This window comes from Arachis ipaensis, chromosome B1 (assembly GCF_059453495.1).
Source record: "Arachis ipaensis isolate K30076 ecotype BB chromosome B1, ASM5945349v1, whole genome shotgun sequence".
NCBI lineage: Eukaryota > Viridiplantae > Streptophyta > Magnoliopsida > Fabales > Fabaceae > Arachis > Arachis ipaensis.
In genome coordinates, this window is record NC_142436.1 from 143,880,235 (window position 1) to 143,888,086 (window position 7,852).

The window sequence follows — 7,852 nt, forward strand, 5'->3', positions numbered from 1 at the left end:
GCTAAGTTTATCTTTCAACTATCATCACTGCTTGTAGGTTGTGTTTTGCCCACTAAACTCTGTTCTTCTTCACCGTTTGTCCACATAAAGAAACTACACCACATTCTCCCAAAATTCTGCCAATTTCGTAACAACCAACAAGAGAAAAAAATTTTAAGATTACTCATCAAACACAAATACCAGTAGCAACACATTGAAGAAGAAGACGACATTCAGAACTTACATTATAATTTAGACACCCATAAAAGGGTCTCTCAGGATTGGCATTTGTCCCAAACCATCGAAGCACTGGACGTATTCCACAACCACATCAATCAGAAATCTTTCCCAACCTCCCACCATTAAGGTTCTTCATGAAAGCCCCATGAGAACGTGATCGTGCAGAACTCACTGCTGCTTGGCTTCCAGAACTCATCATTTCTCCAGCATAGTCTTGAACGTATTCGGAAAGGAGGGCTGCAAATTAGGGTTTTATCATGTATGGAGGGGTTAAATTGAGTTCATTCAAATTTTGCCACATCATTCACTCATCGCACATCCACTTTGGCAAGTTGGGTGACACATGGATACACACTCTAGTGACTTAACGTGCCACATTAGATTTCCATTAACGGAACTAGCGACAGGGACAAACGTGGGGACGATTCAATATTTTGGAGTGTTAATTGGGTAATTATAAATTTGGGGGTCAAAATTGAGGCCAATAAAAAATTTCAGGGATCAAAATGGATTTCAACTCGAAAAATAACACATATCCGACCCATTTTCTACTAATTAAATGAGGAGATGACATGTGTCAACATATCTCTACGAGTTGAACGAGGAAAAGAGCGTGTGTACCCCATATGTTGTTGCATCACTACAATATCTATCTATATGTAATTACATCAAATTAGTCATTTGAATTTTTTTTATATCTAAATTTTTTAATTTTTATTTTAATAAATATATTAAAAATTTAAATTTTATATATTTTTATAAAAATTTATTTGTAATCTTAATCTGTATTTAAAGTTTAAAGTACGGGTTAGTTTTTTTTTTTTTTTAATTCTTAAAATACTGTAAGAGGTTAAGAACATAAAAATGGTAGTGCCTTGTACGAGAAAAGGAAGCTTCTTTGGCTTATTAAATAGGAAAAGGCAAATAAGCGATCACAGACTGTTGATCAGTCAACAAGCAGGACAAGAGTTACTTTCATATTGCTTAAAGATATATTAGTCATTTTCAGTGTCATTATATTAAAGTTAATCTTTAGCATGAATCAGTTTTTCCTTTTCATTTTATCTTTAACATCAGGATAATTAAGCTAGCTTTAGTAAAAGCAAAGTTAGGATGCCCCTTGGGTGCTTTCTGGTCCGCTACTTTCTGATGATTATGTGGATTTTAAAAGTACTGTAACTTGATTTATGTAGTGAATATGCAAAATCCCAATTAATTTGACTGTGTTTAGTTTAATTTCTAGCTCATTGGTAGTTAAATATAATTTAACTTTAATAATAAGAAAAAGTATAGGAAACTAGCATTTTTATTAAATTTTGATGAGCACTTAATCACTAAAAGAAAAGTGAGTAATTTTACACTATTAAATATAATTTCACATCATTAAAAATATTAGTAATGATAAATTAATAGTTATAAATCATAAAATTTGTTAACCTCTAATAATAAGAATATTAATATGTAAAAAAAATATAAGTAGACAATAAAAATACTAAATAATATGAATAATGGATATACCAGATGTTTAATTTATTAGATGTGTAGACGATTATTCTAATATTAAAATTTAGATAAATAATTTAGAATGTAATATATTTTTACTTTATTGAATGATTTAAATCAATTTAAAATTCATTATTCATATTATTTACAAAAATCATTGTCTACCAAACAAAGTCCTAATATGGATGTTAAAATTTAGTTTAACGTCGTCGTTTCCAATGGTGTTTTGACTAACTAACCCAAATATACTGTGGAAAGATGCAAGTTGCAAGTTGCCTTATGATCTAGTGCCAGACGTGGTTATTGGTTGGTTAAGACTCTAAGATAAGCACGAAACTAAGCAATAAAGCCGTATAAATTATATGCCCACCCAAATAAATATAATAAATTAATAATACGTATAAAATAACGTAACCCATATATATGAAATGTTTGATAACATACGCAATCATTTTGTACTTCACATGGCATTGTTCTTGCAAATTATGACGCTTTGATATTTTGTATATTATTTTTCAATAGCATAATATCAACCATCAAGTTGCCTAGCTGTTTCCTGGCCACCCATTTCTCCCCTAACTAATGATCATGCAATCCACTAACAAGATATTTTATTCGATAATCTCTTTATAATAACCCATAAAATCATAAGCAATCTTACTAAAAAAATTTGAGATATGATAAGCTAAGCAAACCATGAGATATATAGGCGTGTAAAACAAATAAAGGAAGGTTGAAATGGACATTTCCCCTCATTTCTGTGGGCATCGTGTCTCTCTGCGAGTGAATGAAGCATATTTGCGCTATGATTTTTTATAGCACCTGGTTGCAATTTGGACAGAAACATCTTAGATAGCTTCAATCTTGGGGAAAATATATCATATTCTTTAGACATTAGCCTTTTGAATGGGAGACAAATATAGGAATTAATAAATCAATATTGTACGTATTATATTGGTGTTCATCTTTTAGCAAACTTCAAAATATGGTCAAATATGATCAGAATAAAATACACGTTGGTTAAATTGATAGATAAAATATATATGATATGTTCTTCTGTGTTTCATTACTCGTCATCTATACGAACTAATCATATAAATTAATATATACTCTATGGAACAGCAATAATACGTACTGACATGCATTTTATATCTCATTGATCAACTAGAGTTAAACTATGTTGTCCAATTAATTTTAGAGTTGATCATACGGTTTTGTATTGAATATTATTATGGATAACAATTAAGTACGTACCAAATAAGGTAAAAATTAATGTTCAGTTTTTTTTATGAAAAATTTTAATAAAAAATTGTTAGATAATTTAATATATTTAATTTAAATTATTATCTAATAATTTTTAATTATTAATTTTATATAAAAAATAATTATACATAAATTTTACCTATTTTTAATTATTATTGTTATTATTATTATAAAAGTTTTATTGCGTATTTAATAGAGCATAAATTGCTATGATATATTCCCAGAAAAAGAAAAATTGATAACATCCCACAATATATATATATATATATATATATATATATATGTTACGATGGGTAACCGAAGATTATTGGGTTGGACGGTTGGGTTGGCCTAATCAGTCTGAGGAAGGAAGCCTTTGAACAGGTTTGTGGTCCAGGGTCTCCGTCTGACTTGTGTGTGAGAGAATGGATGGTGGTATCTGCAAGAACACTCCGATGCCTAAGTCAGCAAGGGTGTAAGCAGGTCTAGAGAGTATTGGGACTTAGAGATACCTGAGGGGTGTCAGTGTATTTATAGTGGTGAACCAATAACCACCGTTGAGGTAGTTCCATCTTTTAAGGTGGGTATACCGTCCATTTATCTTAGGGAAGTTGAGATATGGCTCCTGGAAGTGGGTTGAGAGATTTTAGGGGTAGTTATTTTAGTATTACCTGCCAGCTAATTTTCGTTCCCGACTTCTTTAGAGCAGGTCGTGGTGGGAACCGACTTCAAGGGGAAAGTTGGTGTGAAATGCAGGTCAATTCCTTGGATTGGGCCTTTCTTTTTGGACCTGGGCCTTAGTGTTGGGCCAGGGTATGAACAGTGCCCCTACTCGAGCCCAATTTCTTTTAAGAATTGGGGTCGAGTATTTTAACTCGGAATCGCAGTCGACTTGATAAGGAACCGACGTGATTTTTTAGAACCGACGTGTTTTGAAAATTCTCAACAGTCGCGTCTAATCAAACGTCGCGTCCGTTAGGAATTTGCGTATTTATACGCGGGGATCAGTTACATTGGGAACGGCGCCTCTCTTTAAATGACGGCCTCCGTTTTTACTATTATTCCCCTAACGTTTTTATAAATACTTTCCCTCTCTTTCCTTGCTTCGTTTCCGAAAATTTTCACACTTTCTCTCCTCTGTTCGCAAGAAGCTTTTGTTCGAAGGGACTCCTCTCTCTCTGCTCCTTCCCTTTTTCAAGCAAAGGTTAGTTTTTCTCTACTCTCTTTTTACGAAGTGCTTTTGTTTGCATGTTCTTATTTTAGAGAGGAGGGTTGGCTCGTAGGCTCCTAGTAACTCTGTTTGATTCCAGGCCCTTAGAGACCCTGTTTTTTTATTCTTTTTTCTTTTTCCTTTGTAGGTTTTGCTACCCCTTTCTAGGAAAGAATGTCTTCTATAGAAAGCCTTGCTCAATGGGTGGATGTCACAGTTCTGAGGGAGGAACCCTTTGTAGATACTGACTTCATCACTAACCTCCGCACTCATCATAGAATTTGTACTTCTGAGGAGGATGAGCCGAAGTACGAGTTGATTGCCTCGGGTCCAGAAGACCGGGTTTGCTTTGCGAGGGCTGCTGAGGCAGCCCCTCATTTTTTCTATATGTATGAGAGTATGGTTACCCGTTTGGGCATTTTTCTTCCTTTTTCTGACTTTGAGATAGCCATTTTACGTCACTGCCGTGTTGCTCCTACCCAACTTCACCCTAATTCTTGGAGTTTTCTGAAAATTTACCAATTTATCAGCCATGCTTTAGACTTTCCGACTTTCCTGAGGATTTTCTTTTTCCTTTTGCACATGACTAAGCCCTTTAGTTGGCAAAATAACAAACAACAGTGGGTGTCTTTCCGGGCTATACAAGGTCGGAGAGTCTTCACCCTTTTTGATGAATCCTTCCATGACTTCAAAAATTTCTTTTTCAAAGTTCAAGCTGTAGAGGGTCACCACCCCTTTTTTCTGGATGAGAATTCTTCCCCTCGCTTCCCTCTGTACTGGCTAGAGGCCTCCCCTTGTGAAAAATATGGTTTAGATGACTTGGATGAGGTGGAGGCGGCCATTGTAGGGTTCCTCCGAGAAGTATGGGGAAGAGCCCCCTAACTGGATACAAAAAAGTTTCTCCAGGGGTCCCCGACCTTTGTCCAGGCTCAACTAGGTAGCTTTTGTTTGTTTACCATATTCTCCGACTTGTTTTTTCCGACTTGTTTTGCTGATTTTAGCTACCTAACTGTTTTTACAGAGATGGCGAAGAAGAATTCCAGGGAGTCTTACCAGAGAGTTCAGGAGGCCAAGGCGAGGTCTCGCGCCAGGGTCGGTGGCGCCAGGGCAGCTGTCCCTTCCCTTCCTTTCTCTTCTCACAATTTGGGGACCCCCACCCAACCCATTGTCATTTCTTCCTCAGCTTCTCTACCGTCCCCTCCTCCCCGATTTTCCCCTGAGCCAGAGAAGAAGAAGCGCAAGACTTTAGAGTCTAGCTCTTCTTTTGAAGGTGAGGCCAAGGTGGATGCGCCTCAGTTTGTTCGGAAGCATATCTATCCTCATACTCGTATAGGTATGGATGTTGCTTCTGTTCGAAACCACCTTACTATTCTGGCTCAGGAGAGTATCAGGGCAGTAGGGGTGTGCACAAAGTTTCTTGATATTTTTGAGAAGACTCCTCTTAGCTCTCTGGGTTCATCCTCGAGGGTTGAAGAGCTGGAGGGGAGGTTTCTCTTATATCAAGAGCAGGAGAAGGTACTGAGGGAGGAGGTCGCCAAATTGAGGGAGGAGAGGGATGGCCTCCAGGAGAGGGAGAGAAAGTTGCAGGCCTAGTGCTCTATGGCGGAGGGCCTGAGGGAGAAGGCGCAGGAGAGTTATTCGGGCTTATTTGAGGACCTTGTGGGGGTGAAAAAAGATTTGATGAGAGCTCGGGATGCCTATACAGAGTTGGAGGACTCCATTGCTGAGGGGGCTGAAGAAGCTTGGAGGATTTTTAAAGAACAGGTCGGAGTTCTTGCTCCCGACCTGGATCTCTCTCCTCTGGATCCGGACAAGATTGTGGTCGATGGAGCTATAGTTTCTCCTCCCTCTCCCCAATATGTCACCGATCTGATTTAAAGACTCGGGGGCAGAGGATAATGGAGTCCCCTCCCCGACCAAAAGATGCCCCGATTCTTCGAAGGCTCCTGGAACTTCCACTCCATCTCCTATGGATGCTTCTCTCCCTGGTCCTGATGGCGCTCCGACTACTCTTCCTGACTCTGGTGGTGCTCCGACTACTACTCCCGGCTCTGGTGGTGACGTCCTTCCTAACTGAAAAAAAAAAGAAACTAATTGTGGCTATATGGGGGCCCGGCCTGTGGGTCCCCTCTTTTTTTTTTAAACTATTTATTTTCTTGAATTGTGGTGGTATTTTGCTGACACTTCCTTGGCCTTTTATGGCCATTAACAAAAAATACCCTCTTTTGGATAATGGTTTAAGTTAACAAAAATACCTTTTTTTTTTATAAGGGTTTAGGTTACCTCTGTATGTTGTGTGCATGCTTTTCTGTTTTAGGTAAAACCTTTTTCTTGGCTGACTATCCCTTCTTCTAAGTTTCTCTTAAATTTTTCTTTGGGACAGTCTTTGTCTTAATGCTTTCGGCAGGTTTTCTGATCTCTTTTGGTATTCCTTATACTCAAATTTGTTTCTTTTTCGATTTATTGAGCTCTTATGACTTAGGTTATTTTTGCGATGCATTTATTTATTTCTCGGTTTTTTTGACTTGTAAGTCAGATACTTTCCGAGTTTATCATGATCGAATTTTATAACCTCTTTACACCGACTTGTACCTCGTCGTTTTATCCTGACGACCATCTAGATCGGTTCATGGGATTTTCACGCTTTGTCGAGCTTAAGTCGGCGTGTTTCGTAGAAAGAAAGAAAAACGAGAAGGAATTTATAAGAGATATTGTCAAAGATCTTTATTTATTCGCAAAAGTACTCTACTACTACTAAGGGATTTTGACTATCTATGGTCCCTTAGTCTCTACTGTGATGCCTCGTTAAAAACCCCCCTTCACGAAAACCCTTTTATTTTGGAAAAAAACCATGAAGTTGGGAAAAGAGTACATCAGGGAGTAGAGTTCGCTTTTAACTGTAGTACCTTTTCATATTACAGGCATGCCACGTCCTAGGTAACTCGGTGCTGTTTAAGTCGGTCACTCTGTAATAACCTTTTCCTAAGACCTCACTAATCATGTATGGTCCCTTCCAATTAGCAGCAAGTTTTCCTTCTCCAGATTTATTGACTCCGATGTCGTTTCTGATTAAGACCAAGTCGTCTAGGGTGAAACTCCTTCGAATGACTTTCTTGTTATATCTGATAGTCATTCTTTGCTTTAATGTCGCTTCTCTTATCTGGGCCTGCTCTCGGACTTCGGGGAGCAATTCAAGTTCCTCTTTGTACCCCTGTATGTTCCCGACCTCGTCATGGAAGATCACCCTTGGACTTTGCTCGTCGATTTCTACTGGTATCATGGCTTCTACGCCATAGACAAGTCAGAAGGGTGTTTCCCCGTGGCAGATTGGGGCGTCGTCCGGTAGGCCCATAGCACTTGGGGGAGCTCCTCAGCCCAAGCTCCTTTTGCATCTTGTAGCCTTTTCTTTAGTCTTGCCAGTATGACTTTGTTAGCTGCCTCGACTTGTTCATTTGCTTGTGGATGTTCCACTGAGGTGAACTGGTGTTTGATCTTCATACTGGCTACCAGGCTTCTGAAAGTAGAGTCGGTGAACTGGGTTCCATTATCTGTGGTGATGGAATAAGATATCCCATACCTTTTGATAATGTTTTTGTAGAGGAACCTCCGACTTCTTTGGGCCGTGATGGTGGCTAATGGTTCTGCTTCTATCCACTTCGTGAAGTAGTCTATTCTCAC

The 7,852-nt window shown here is 38.2% G+C and overlaps 1 pseudogene; it reads left to right on the forward strand.

The window, feature by feature from the left end:
• The first annotated feature begins 5,773 nt into the window (after nt 1-5,773).
• LOC148578722 (uncharacterized) lies at nt 5,774-6,251 on the forward strand (annotated as a pseudogene).
• Nucleotides 6,252-7,852: the final 1,601 nt, after the last annotated feature.